We start from the raw sequence: 15,030 nt of genomic DNA, 5'->3' as shown, positions 1-15,030 counted from the left end.
AGACGATTAGTTTCTTGCTTCTTCTAGGGTATAGCTTGCTCCTTATGTTGGGCTTTACCATTTATTATCCTTTGTAGTGCTGGATTTGTAGAAAGATATTGTGTAAATTTGGTTTTGTCATGGAATATCTTGGTTTCTCCATCAATGTTAATTGAGAGTTTTGCTGGATACAGTAATCTGGGCTGGCATTTGTGTTCTCTTAGGGTCTGTATAACATCAGTCCAGGATCTTCTGGCCTTCATAGTTTCTGGCGAGAAGTCTGGTGTGATTCTGATAGGTCTCCCTTTATATGTTACTTGACCTTTTTCCCTTACTGCTTTTAATATTCTTTCTTTATTTTGTGCGTTTTGTGTTTTGACAATTATGTGACGGGAGGTGTTTCTTTTCTGGTCCAATCTATTTGGAGTTCTGTAGGCTTCCTGTATGTCTATGGGTATCTCTTTTTTTAGGTTAGGGAAGTTTTCTTCTATGATTTTGTTGAAGATATTTACTGGTCCTTTGAGCTGGGAGTCTTCACTCTCTTCTATACCTATTATCCTTAGGTTTGATCTTCTCATTGAGTCCTGGATTTCCTGTATGTTTTGGACCAGTAGCTTTTTCCGCTTTACATTATCTTTGACAGTTGAGTCAATGATTTCTATGGAATCTTCTGCTCCTGAGATTCTCTCTTCCATCTCTTGTATTCTGTTGGTGAAGCTTGTATCTACAGCTCCTTGTCTCTTCCTTTGGTTTTCTATATCCAGGGTTGTTTCCATGTGTTCTTTCTTGATTGCTTCTATTTCCATTTTTAATTCCTTCAACTGTTTAATTGTGTTTTCCTGGAATTCTTTCAGGGATTTTTGCGATTCCTCTCTGTAGGCTTTTACTTGTTTATTAATGTTTTCCTGTGCTTCCCTAAGTGTGTTCAGGTCTTTCCTGAAGTCCTCCAGCATCATGATCAAATATGATTTTGAAACTAGATCTTGCTTTTCTGGTGTGTTTGGATATTCCATGTTTGTTTTGGTGGGAGAATTGGGCTCCGATGATGGCATGTAGTCTTGGTTTCTGTTGCTTGGGTTCCTGCGCTTGCCTCTCGCCTCAGATTATCTCTAGTGTTACTTTGTTCTGCTATTTCTGACAGTGGCTAGACTGTCCTATAAGCCTGTGTGTCAGGAGTGCTGTAGACCTGTTTTCCTCTCTTTCAGTCAGTTATGGGGACAGAGTGTTCTGCTTTCGGGCGTGTAGTTTTTCCTCTCTACAGGTCTTCAGCTGTTCCTGTGGGCCTGTGTCTTGAGTTCACCAGGCAGCTTTCTTGCAGCAGAAAATTTGGTCTTACCTGTGGTCCCGAGGCTCAGGTTTGCTCGTGGGGTGCTGTCCAGGGGCTCTCTGCAGCGGCAGCAACCAGGAAGACCTGTGCCGCCCCTTCCGGGAGCTTCAGTGCACCAGGGTTCCAGATGGTCTTTGGCTTTTTCCTCTGGCGTCCGAGATGTGTGTGCAGGGAGCAGTCTCTTCTGGTTACCCAGGCCTGTCTGCCTCTCTGAAGGTTTAGCTCTCCCTCCCACGGGATTTGGGTGCAGAGAACTGTTTATCCGGTCTGTTTCCTTCAGGGTCCGGTGGTGTCTCTGGCAGGGGTCCTGCCGCTCCTGGGCCCTCCCCCACGGGAGCCCAGAGGCCTTATACAGTTTCCTCTTGGGCCAGGGATGTGGGCAGAGGTGGGCAGTGTTGGTGGTCTCTTCCGCTCTGCAGCCTCAGGAGTGCCCACCTGACCAGGCGGTTGGGTCTCTCTCTCACCGGGTCTGGGAGCAGAGAGCTGCTGCGGGCCGGGATCCGCGGGTGTGGGACTTCCGGTAAACACAGAACGTGCCCGGTTCTAGAGAAATTCTGCTTCCGTGTGTCCCAAGCTCACCAGGCAGCTTTCTTGCAGCAGAAAATTTGGTCTTACCTGTGGTCCCGAGGCTCAAGTTCGCTCGTGGGGTGCTGCCCAGGGGCTCTCTGCAGCGGCAGCAACCAGGAAGACCTGTGCCGCCCCTTCCGGGAGCTTCAGTGCACCAGGGTTCCAGATGGTCTTTGGCTTTTTCCTCTGGCGTCCGAGATGTGTGTGCAGGGAGCAGTCTCTTCTGGTTTCCCAGGCCTGTCTGCCTCTCTGAAGGTTTAGCTCTCCCTCCCACGGGATTTGGGTGCAGAGAACTGCTTATCCGGTCTGTTTCCTTCAGGGTCCGTCGGTGTCTCTGGCAGGGGTCCTGCCGCTCCTGGGCCCTCCCCCACGGGAGCCCAGAGGCCTTATACAGTTTCCTCTTGGGCCAGGGATGTGGGCAGAGGTGGGCAGTGTTGGTGGTCTCTTCCGCTCTGCAGCCTCAGGAGTGCCCACCTGACCAGGCGGTTGGGTCTCTCTCTCAAGTATTTTTTATTTGTTCAAAAAGTCAGGCTTTAAAAACATATGACTGCATATTCTGTGCTTTTGTGGATGATTTCCCCTTATTAATGAGTATAATCCAAAGAATTCAGAAATGTCAAGAAACCATAGGGCCCATGGGATACTTTGATCCCACTAGGACCAGGAATGAAGCCCCAAAGTCCAGCAGAATTAATTAACATATGTAACTTCAGGAAGTGGGAGGTGGGGGCCTTCTAGAATGCACCAGAGACTAGGGAGGTGAGAGAATCTCAAGGCTCAATGGGAAAGACTTAAGATGAATTTCCCAAGAGTGGGGAGAGGGGCATTTAAATTCCACCTCCAGTAGAAAGAGGAGGGATGGGGTTGCCATTCCACAGTCAAAATCTCTCACTCAGAATTGTCCTTGTCTAAAAGAACTGAAGGGATAAAAATGGAGAAGAGGTTGAGGGAATGGAGGTCCAGTTACTGGCCCAAATATGGACATATCTCCAGGGGAGGCTCCAAGGCCAGACACTATTACTAATGCTATAGTATGCTTGTAGAAAGGAGTAGAGCATGGTATGATGACAAATATGGCTACAGTAACAGAGTGATGAACCAAGCTCTACATGGCCTCCAGGGAACAAGAACTTCTGGACAAGTCACCCCAGCAAGGACAGGATAACAAGAGAAAGTTTCTCAGCAGCTGAGGAGTCCCTATCTCACCTAAGCAACCAATACTGAGCATCTCACTCACAGTTCCTATCTCAGACCTCCACAATAATGGGAGGTGACTAGGGAACCCTACTCTCTTGAATATCATCAATAAAGTTCACTGTATCCCCACAAAAAGTTAGACCCTTGTAGGAGAGGGAACAAAATGATTATGAGAGCCAATGTAATTTGCTGTATAATTGTGTCTCAAAGGAATGTCAGAAAGTATCACAAGCATGAAAGCCTAAACATGCATGGAATAACACCAACACTAATAGACATGCCAAAATGGACAGGGAAAGCACACATGACCTCAACTTTACACAAAGAATTGCAGGTAACTAAGGAGTGAGGAGTGTTGTTGAAATAGTCTTTTCCAATGAAGAGCACATTTCCAATTGCATTTGCAATACCAACTGCTCAGCCCTAAAATCGTAACATGTGTAAAACTACATACTGAGAAGGTTTGCATTTATGTATTTAAGAATACATACAAGTACATATAGATATATTCATGTAATAACAATAAAAGAGGTCATGGAAATGAAGGAGAGCTCTGAAGGAGTGGAGAGAAAGGGAAATTAATTATTTTAAAATCTCAAAGGAGAAAAATAATTTTAAAAAATCCCTGCTTTACTTTTATAGTTATGTTATATCACTTTAAAGACAAACAATCAATTGGCTTTTCTTTTTACCGTTAATTTATTTAATCACTTTACATTTTGATTGATGCACCACCTTGCAAATATAGCAGACTATCATTAATAGTGTCCAGGATTGCTGCTTCCTATGGGATGGGTCTCAAATTGGGCCAGTTATTGCTTGGCCATTCCTTCAGTCTCTCCTCTATTGTTGACAATGTATTTGTTTTAGACAGTACTAGAAACTGGAAATAATACAGATGTCCTTCAAATGGAGAACAGATACAGAAAATGTGGTACAATTACACATTGGAATACTACTCAGCTATTAAAGACAAGGACATCATGGATTTTGAAGTCAAATAAGAGGAACTATAAAACATCATTTTGAGTGTACTAAACCAGACCACAAATTATATGCCTGGTATGTACTCACTTATAAGTAGATATTAACCATAAAATACAGGATAACAAAACTATAGTCTTTATGAATTAAGATAGCAAGAACATAGAGGAACACATGTTCTCAAGGTATAATGGTATATCATTTGAGTATATGCCCAGGAGTAGTACAGCTAGATCTTCAGGTAAAAATATTCTAAATTTTCTAAAAAAAAAACTGCCAGATTGCTTTTCAGAGTGGTTGGACAAGTTAGCATGACCACCAGCATTGGTCCCCTTGCTCTGAATCCTTGCCAGTATGTGCTGTCATTTGTGGTTTTGATCTTAACTATTCTGATATGAATAAGGTAGAATCTTGGAGTTGTTTGTATTTGCATTTCCCTGATGACTAAGAACTATCTATGAACATCTTTTATCTTCATTTATTTTTGATTGAATTTACATCAAAATATCAGCCCACCCTCTACTCTCAGTAACTCCTCACCCAGATATTTCCAACATTCCCCCCTCCCCTTCTTCTCTGAAAAGTGGGACCACTGGGTATCAACTCTCCACTTAACATGTCAAGTCCCTGCAATGCTAGGAACTTCCTCTCCCACTGAAGTCAGAATAGGATACACAATAAGGCAACCGATTCAGGGACAGCTCCCACTCTAGGTTTTGGGCATCCTCATTAAGACCAAGCTAAACAACTGCTACAAATGTGTGGAAGACTTAGGTTCAGCCCATGCTCACTCTTTTATTGGTCATTCAGTCTCTATAAACCCCCAAAGGTCCAGGTTACTTGACTCTTTTGGTCTTTTTGTAGAGTCCCTATGTCATCCAGTTTCTTCAATCCTTCCTCCAACTCTTTCATGAGGCTTTTCCAGCACCATCTAACATTTGGCTGTTGGTCTCTGCATCTGTTTCAGTCTACTGCTGGGTAGAGACTCTCGGAAGACAATTATGATAGGCTCCTGTCTGAAAGCATAACAGTGTATCATTAATACTGTCAGGGATTCATTCTTGCCCATGGGATGGGTCTCAATCTGAGCAGTCATTCTTTGGCTGTTACCCCAGTCTCTGCTCTATCTGTTCTATCCCTGCATATCTGAAGGCAGGCCTCTTTTCTGGGAGAAGGTTTTGTGGATGGGTTGCTGTCTTTATCCCTCAACTGGGAATCTGTCCAACCTACAGCTAGAAGTTGACACCATAGATAACCTGAAACCTCTCCCAGTCCCAGGTCTCTGGCACATTCTAGAGCTGCCTCCCCCCACTCCCGCCATCCCCATCCATTTCTGTTGTTTCTCTTTAGATCTCCTTACACCTGATAATTCACCCCATCCTTGCTTAAGTGTTTCTAGGCATTTGAGATTTCTCTATTGGGAACTCTCTGTTTAACTCTGTGCCTCATTATTTTTTTTATTTATTTTTTTTGCTCATTTTACATCCTGATCACTGGTTCCCCTCACAGGAAGGTTACACCTTCCACAATCCTTAATCCATCCCATCGTCCTCTTCTGAGTGGGTGGGTGCCTTCTTTGGCTTCAATGTAAAAGGAAGTGCCTAGCTTCTCAGAGACTTGTACCTCATTATTAATTGGGTTATTTGGTTTATTTGTGTCTAACTTCTTGAGTTCTTCATAGATTTTGTATATTAGTCCTCTGTTGGGTATAAAATACGTGAAGAACTTTCACCAATCTGTAGGCTGCTATTTTGTCTTTGTACATTTCTAACAATAAAAATGATATATTTTTTACAGATAAAACATATGTGATTTCTGGAAGGTAAGATAGACACAAAAATGAACGTCACAGACCTAATCAAATAATTTGTCTGTTTACAATTAGTAGTAGGATCTAAGTATATAGTTTCTCCTTTATAACCACAGAACATAGGAAATAGAAAGAAACTGCTGTTATTATTATTATAGAAACTTAAGATGCCAGCACTGGAAGAAAATTTGAACTCAAATTTCTGATCTATTTAATAAGGTATCATAGCATTAATGTGGTTAAATTAATTGAGCTAGTGTCCACTGATGTTTTCACAATTATATTTTAATCACAGATTTGTTTTATCAAATAAAATTACAATGCATTTTTTTCTGTAAAAGCATTTGTACATTCTATAATACATTCAACATAATTTAAATTCTGGACAAACATAGAGTTGTGTACTTGATTAAAATTGAAAAGACTGATTTATACCTTTTAATCTGTATTTTTGTATTTCAAGGAAGATTTTCTGTAGTCTGTGCTGTTTTCAAGTTTCTGGCTTGAGAATATTTTTTCTTTAGTCTTAGAGAAAAAATGTGAGCCACCATGCTAGGTTTTGTTTTATTCTCCTTTTTTTTTTTTTCAGAGCTGGGGACCGAACCCAGGGCCTTGCGCTTGCTAGGCAAGCGCTCTACCACTGAGCTAAATCCCCAGCCCCTGTTTTATTCTCAATTTAAATATTTGTATCATAATTTTTCTTTACAATTTTTCCTTGCCTTTTCCAAGAAAGTACAAAGCTCATTTATTTAATACTTATTAAATTTCTTCTCTGTAGCTCCTGTTAAATTTCTTAACAGAAGCAGATAATACACAAGTGTTTGTTAGATATTCAAATAGATATAGTGTGAATTACTTATTTCTGTGTTTTGAAATATGTTGATGATATTTTCCCATTTTAACATCTGAAAGATTTTAAATTTCTTTTATCAAACTCAAGTTTATTGATCAAACAAATCTATAATTGAAATATGTACTACATACATGAAAGATGACCACAAATACCAGATATATGAATATAATGGTTTTAAAGGTACAAAGTAAATTTAAAATAAGATTGTCATATCAATAGATTTAGAAATGTAGATCGATTTTATTGTTTGAGCAAGTATTAGTAAAATAACTTGTAAATGATGTTTTTAGTAACAACTATTTCTTCAGTTAACAATTTGCCAATATCTTGTAAATACAATTAAATATTGAAAATAAAATAAGTATCATTGTATTTTGTGTTTTTATATAGAAAGTATATCAAGGTTTTTTCCATGTCTTTATAATTTATTCATAAATAAATAAATATATGTAATATATAATTACAAATGTACTAAGTAGTGATTTTTATTGCTAAAGTTCATAGAAAAGAGGAATATAATGAGAAGATGTGGAATCAGGGAAACTCAGGCAATATTTTTGGAGCTGTCAAATACAAAGAGAACAGGATGAAAGATGCTATTGTAGACAGTTGCAGAGGAAACAAATGAGCCCACAATTGGACAGGATCAGGGATGGGGTGAGCTTTGCAGACTCAGTGAATCCTAAGGTGATTTTTGAGGATGTATAAGAATCAATCAGAAACAGAAAAGGAGAAAAGATGTTCAAAGCAGAAAAAAAGATATGAATTTTGATAAGCAGGTCTGCAAGAGCAAGGAATATTCTTAAAATGGAAAACAATAGGGTAATGCGTGAATGTCTGTTTGGAGATGGGATATGGCTGTTGATGAGACAGGAGACAGAAGAAGTAAGATAAAATGAAACTCTATGTGTATCTTGCTGAGAAGTTGGATTTCAAAGATAGAAGTTCAGTTTGAGAAAGTACAAACTGTCATAAATGAAAAAGATAGAGAAGCAAGGTTTGTAATACAATAACACTTTGTCTATCAAGGACTGGTCTGACTAGATTTCAACAATATATCTGCTTCTGTGTTTTTCCATTAACATAGGCTGATCTAAATACCAAAAATTAAAAAAATGAAGGGAAGACACAGTGATAAAATACTTAACTGAAACATTAAAATAAATTCACCAAAACAAATGAATATAATGCAGAATATTCCAACTTGCTATACAAGTAGTGAACACAACTTAAAACATAATTGTAGCATGAAACTAGTTATGTTCTAGTGAACATGACAACAGGGAATAGTATGTTACTCTGAAAATTAGGAATTATGGCAAGATCTTATATAGAATAAAAACTTGTGTATAAATGGTGTTTAAAAATAGATTTTATATATATATATATATATATATATATATAATAACTCAGTATTTATAAGCCCATGGGGAAAAAGTATGAATATACTCTTTATTTATGAACTTTGTGTGTGTGTGTGTGTATATATATATATTTTTTGTTACGCTAAGCATTTATTGACATGTGTGAATGTGCATGTTGTATATGTGAATGTAGTATTTGCATGTGTGACTGTACATGCTCTCCAGGCACATCAATATCCTTCTGTAATTCTTGTTATTTTGTCAAACTAGGTCATTGACTCTCACTGGAAACTTGCCATTTCAGATATTCTAGTCACCTAGCCAGCATGCTCTCATGATCTTCCTGTCTCTATGTCCTGTTACTAGGGTTATAGTTGTTCAGTGCTATGCCTAGCTCTTTTGTGAACTCTGGAGTTAAAAACTGAGTACTTATATTTGCATCAAAAGCACTGTTACATACTTTCCATATGTAAACATGTGGAACCTTAAAGTTCATAAGATATAAAAAGACAATAAAATATGATTTAAGTTAATAATGAGAATAACACCTTTTAGGACAATAAAATCAAAGTATTCTTCATTAAAGAAAGATTCATAAGATTTCAGCATGTCCCATACAACATAAATAATTAAGACAAAGAGACTGAAGGATTAAAAATGTTGAATAAAATTCTGAAATTTTATGATTTTAAAGTATGAATTCATACCATAAAACTCTAGATCTCAAAATAAATACATATAAAAAACCCTGACCTATAATTTTAAACATAAATAAAAGTATTACAAAATTTAAAAACTACAAATAAAATATTTTCTTTATCATGATATGATATTCATGTAAAATATAATTATTATTGAAATTGACAAAGACAAAACTTGGTCAAGTCATTATGTGAGACTGTAAGATGTGTCATAGACCACAAAAATGTCCTAATCAAGATTATAGGTCAGTTTATATGCTATGATAAAAATCTGAACCAAGTAAACTGTTTGGTCTTAAATAAATGTGGAACAGAGCAGTATGGTTTTGGATGGTGTACCACTGAGCTATCAATAATTTAAAAGGGCACCAGATATGCATGAGCACAGGTGCATAGATGCAAACACTCTTAAATGTGTTAATATTTTCCAATAGCAGTCAGGTTTCAAGCAGGTTCAAATGATAATTAATTTTCTTTTTTTTTTCTTATAAAAGAAAGCATTTTATTAGGGCTTGCTTATAGTTTCAGAAGTTTAATCCATTATCGTCATGAAACAAGGCAGGGTACCAGCAGGCATAGTGCTGGAGAAGTAGTTGGGAATTCTACATCTGGATTCACTGTCAGAAGACAGTGAGAACACTGAGCTTGGTTTGAGCTTTTTTTTTTTTTTCTCTCTTTTTTTTTTTTTATTAACTTGAGTATTTCTTATATACATTTCGAGTGTTATTCCCTTTCCCGGTTTCCGGGCAAACATCCCCCTCCCCCCTCCCCTTCCTTATGGGTGTTCCCCTCCCAACCCTCCCCCCATTGCCGCCCTCCCCCCATAGACTAGTTCACTGGGGGTTCAGTCTTAGCAGGACCCAGGGCTTCCCCTTCCACTGGTGCTCTTACTAGGATATTCATTGCTACCTATGGGGTCAGAGTCCAGGGTCAGTCCATGTATAGTCTTTAGGTAGTGGCTTAGTCCCTGGAAGCTCTGATTGCTTGGCATTGTTGTACTTTTGGGGTCTCGAGCCCCTTCAAGCTCTTCCAGTTCTTTCTCTGATTCCTTCAATAGGGGACCTATTCTCAGTTCAGTGGTTTGCTGATAATTAATTTTCAAAACACATTTAGTTGTTCTTTAGGTAACGTCTGCTGAAAAAAATATGAGGCCATCTCAAAAATGAAATAATACCTTCATTTTAAGGATTCTGTGACTATAAGAACTATTTTATTCAATGAGAAAAGTACCTTAATTTAATGAAAATGAATAGTTGTAAAAGATGCAAAGGCAGACACAGAAATGCCAAATACTATCAATTCTGTGAACACATTTCATGTCACTAGAAAAATATTTGTTGAAACATAGAATCTCTTTTATACTTTCACTCAGATACTCTACAGATAGATTAATACCTTCAACCAAGAAGAGAGCCTATGTCCTCATCACGTGCTTTTAGGTGTCCAAACTGAAAACAGTTAGGCTTTCTAATCAATTCTGAACTATTCATAATATAGCATACTTCTCCCACATTTATGTGCTTGTTTTTAAAACACAAGCTCACTGCCTGTAAGAAAAATCAAGAAGCAATAAACAGTGTCTTTCCTTTGGCCTTGGACTGATACATTATGTAATGTTTTCTCTTACTACCTTTGTTGTTTATGTTTCTCCAATATAACTAACACTTTGATGTACTCTTTGAAGTAATCTTATTTTTGCTTCCAGAAACCTCACATTAAAATTTGATATTGTAAAGAATCCAACATACTTTTACTAATGAAAAGAGCACAGAGCCAAAAGGAGGAAAGGACGCATATTTTAGAGCCTGTCCTTGGAGACACAAGTGCCAAGATAGGTTAGAATTACAGGAGATTAGATGGATAGTGTCTGTGAGGGAAACATGGGTAAGAGATCACAGGAAATGAAAACAGTAGCTCCATTTTGACACAAATATAATACCAATTAGGGAAAGCAAAAAGACATATTTGGGCAGACAAATGTCAATGAATCTGATAGGCAATTTGTGAAAAAAATACAGGTCGTCAAATTTGTTTTGTTTCTCAGTACAGCTTTACCTCAGTATCCCCATAATATTTAATTATTGGTCAAGAACAGCTCTTGTAATTGTGACCTACCTGGCAGTGTCATGATGGATCTTAGAGGGCAAAGAATGGGAATTTCTGTTATTTAATCTTGTGAATTAAGAATTCTGAATTTCAAATAAAATAATACCAGGGGAATTATAGATAATATACTCATATGTCTGGAAACATTTAGGAGATCAACAACAAAATATTTACTATTTAAGGTATAGTTTAAAATTTATCTGCAGGGTGGGTGAAGTATTGGAATTAAGATGAAATTGCTTTTCAGGTAAGAATGTTCTCTGTGCTATTAGGTGTGGTGCGACAAAGAATATTTATTCATGACTGTGTATAAATGGAATACTAATAAAAATCCAAACATGACACATAAGCCTCTAAACTCTCATGACAATCTGTCTAGCTTTCATAGTATGTGCTAACTTGTGTAACATTAGAAATGCATTTTAATCAAGCAAGTCATAGCACAATAAGAACAGCATAGACTATGAAAGCAATGTGGTATCAAAAATCAGAAAACCAAATTAATGTCTTTATATACACTGAAATACTTCAATAATTGTGTCTTTTCAAACATCTTGTGCTAAAATGCTAAGGTATTGTTCAATAAAAATTAGCAGTGATTTGGTGGTGATTTGTGAGCCTGATTATACATATATGTACATTGGAAGAAATAGCAAGTGCAAAAAGTAAAACCACCACATGCATACATCTATTTTAGGAATTGAATGATGAATAAGTTGATATTTATTAGTATATTTAGGGTTCTTTTTTTGTTTTTCTATTATGCATAGTTTATGTCCCCAAATAATTTTGTACAATTTTTATAAAACACCCAAATATTATTGTTAACATAGTAATAAATTGATGTCATTTTTCAAATAGTCATGTTTCTGTTTCAAATATGATAGAAATACATTTCCTTTTGACCTCAAAGTTAAATGAAACCATGGGAATAAATCAAAACATTGAGCTGAAATCATAAAAATGATCTGTCACTTGTTTGATGGTATTTTCTTGACCCAAATGAGGTGGAAGTTTTGGACTGAAGACACCTTCAGCAAAGAAGTCAGTTTTTAAATTGATGTAATTTAGCCTGCAACACTTAATTTAAAAGTCAACAAGTTGAAATGGCCAATGCACTTGATGCACCCTTCTCTTCATCTGACTTCTGAAGATCTACCTCAGCTTATGAACCTCTTAAAAGCATTGATTTTATAAGAACTAGTAATCAAACTCTAAGGAGATATGGATAGTAATTAAAGACTTTATTCAGTAGTTTAAGCAAGATCCACTCGCAACATCTCTTCAGTCTATTTTCATCTCGTTTCATGAGATGAGGTGCTCATCTCTGAAGATTATTGTCATCTTCACATATGTGCAATGTTACTATATCTTCTTAACCCTGTGGAAACAATTTCTCTAGGATTATATGTTATTTATTTTTTTTCATGGGGTTTGGCTCTCTCCTTCTATCACGCAGGTCCTAGGACTCAAACTCAGGTCATCAGACTTGAGGCAAGAGCTTTGACCTGAGCCATCTTGCCAACTCCAAGAAGGGTTTTTTTTTTTTTATTTTTTTTTTATTATTAACTTGAGTATTTCTTATATACATTTCGAGTGTTATTCCCTTTCCCGGTTTCCGGGCAAACATCCCCCTCCCCCCTCCCCTTCCTTATGGGTGTTCCCCTCCCAACCCTCCCCCCATTGCCGCCCTCCCCCCATAGACTAGTTCACTGAGGGTTCAGTCTTAGCAGGACCCAGGGCTTCCCCTTCCACTGGTGCTCTTACTAGGATATTCATTGCTACCTATGGGGTCAGAGTCCAGGGTCAGTCCATGTATAGTCTTTAGGTAGTGGCTTAGTCCCTGGAAGCTCTGGTTGCTTGGCATTGTTGTACTTTTGGGGTCTCGAGCCCCTTCAAGCTCTTCCAGTTCTTTCTCTGATTCCTTCAATAGGGGACCTATTCTCAGTTCAGTGGCTTGCTGCTGGCATTCGCCTCTGTATTTGCTGTATTCTGGCTGTGTCTCTCAGGAGCGATCTACATCCGGCTCCTGTCGGTCTGCACTTCTTTGCTTCATCCATCTTGTCTAATTGGGTGGCTGTATATGTATGGGCCACATGTGGGGCAGGCTCTGAATGGGTGTTCCTTAAGTCTCTGTTTTAATCTTTGCCTCTCCCTTCCCTGCCAAGGGTATTCTTTTTCCTCATTTAAAGAAGGAGTGAAGCATTCACATTTTGATCATCCGTCTTGAGTTTCACTTGTTCTAGGCATCTAGGGTAATTCAAGCATTTGGGCTAATAGCCACTTATCAATGAGTGCATACCATGTATGTCTTTCTGTGATTGGGTTAGCTCACTCAGGATGATATTTTCCAGTTCCAACCATTTGCCTACGAATTTCATAAACTCGTTATTTTTGATAGCTGAGTAATATTCCATTGTGTAGATGTACCACATTTTCTGTATCCATTCCTCTGTTGAAGGGCATCTGGGTTCTTTCCAGTTTCTGGCTATTATAAATAAGGCTGCGATGAACATAGTGGAGCACGTGTCTCTTTTATATGTTGAGGCATCTTTTGGGTATATGCCCAAGAGAGGTATAGCTGGATCCTCAGGCAGTTCAATGTCCAATTTTCTGAGGAACCTCCAGACTGATTTCCAGAATGTTTTTACCAGTCTGCAATCCCACCAACAATGGAGGAGTGTTCCTCTTTCTCCACATCCTCGCCAGCATCTGCTGTCACCTGAGTTTTTGACCTTAGCCATTCTCACTGGTGTGAGGTGAAATCTGAGGGTTGTTTTGATTTGCATTTCCCTTATGACTAAAGATGTTGAAAATTTCTTTAGGTGTTTCTCAGCCATTCGGCATTCCTCAGCTGTGAATTCTTTGTTTAGCTCTGAACCCCATTTTTTAATAGGGTTATTTGTTTCCCTGCGGTCTAACTTCTTGAGTTCTTTGTATATTTTGGATATAAGGCCTCTATCTGTTGTAGGATTGGTAAAGGTCTTTTCCCAATCTGTTGGTTGCCGTTTTGTCCTAACCACAGTGTCCTTTGCCTTACAGAAGCTGTGCAGTTTTATGAGATCCCATTTGTCGATTCTTGATCTTAGAGCATGAGCCATTGGTGTTTTGTTCAGGAAATTATTTCCAGTGCCCATGTGTTCCAGATGCTTCCCTAGTTTTTCTTCTATTAGGTTGAGTGTGTCTGGTTTGATGTGGAGGTCCTTGATCCACTTGGACTTAAGCTTTGTACAGGGTGATAAGCATGGATCGATCTGCATTCTTCTACATGTTGCCCTCCAGTTGAACCAGCACCATTTGCTGAAAATGCTATCTTTTTTCCATTGGATGGTTTTGGCTCCTTTGTCAAAAATCAAGTGACCATAGGTGTGTGGGTTCATTTCTGGGTCTTCAATTCTATTCCATTGGTCTATCTGTCTGTCTCTGTACCAATACCATGCAGTTTTTATCACTATTGCTCTGTAATACTGCTTGAGTTCAGGGATAGTGATTCCCCCTGAAGTCCTTTTATTGTTGAGGATAGCTTTAGCTATCCTGGGTTTTTTGTTATTCCAGATGAATTTGCAAATGGTTCTGTCTAACTCTTTGAAGAATTGGATTGGTATTTTGATGGGGATTGCATTGAATCTGTAGATGGCTTTTGGTAAAATGGCCATTTTTACTAAATTAATCCTGCCAATCCATGAGCATGAGAGATCTTTCCATCTTCTGAGGTCTTCTTCAATTTCTTTCCTCAGTGTCTTGAAGTTCTTATTGTACAGATCTTTTACTTGCTTGGTTAAAGTCACACCGAGGTACTTTATATTATTTGGGTCTATTATGAAGGGTGTCGTTTCCCTAATTTCTTTCTCGGCTTGTTTCTCTTTTGTATAGAGGAAGGCAACTGATTCACTTGAGTTAATTTTATACCCAGCCACTTTGCTGAAGTTGTTTATCAGCTTTAGTAGTTCTCTGGTGGAACTTTTGGGATCACTTAAATATACTATCATGTCATCTGCAAATAGTGATATTTTGACCTCTGCTTTTCCGATCTGTATCCCTTGATCTCCTTTTGTTGTCTGATTGCTCTGGCTAGAACTTCAAGAACTATATTGAATAAGTAGGGAGAGAGTGGGCAGCCTTGTCTAGTCCCTGATTTTAGT

The sequence above is a fragment of the Rattus norvegicus genome, chromosome X (genome assembly GCF_021556685.1).
Source record: "Rattus norvegicus strain SHRSP/BbbUtx chromosome X, alternate assembly SHRSP_T2T, whole genome shotgun sequence".
Taxonomy (NCBI): Eukaryota; Metazoa; Chordata; class Mammalia; order Rodentia; family Muridae; genus Rattus; species Rattus norvegicus.
This window is presented reverse-complemented; position numbering follows the sequence as displayed.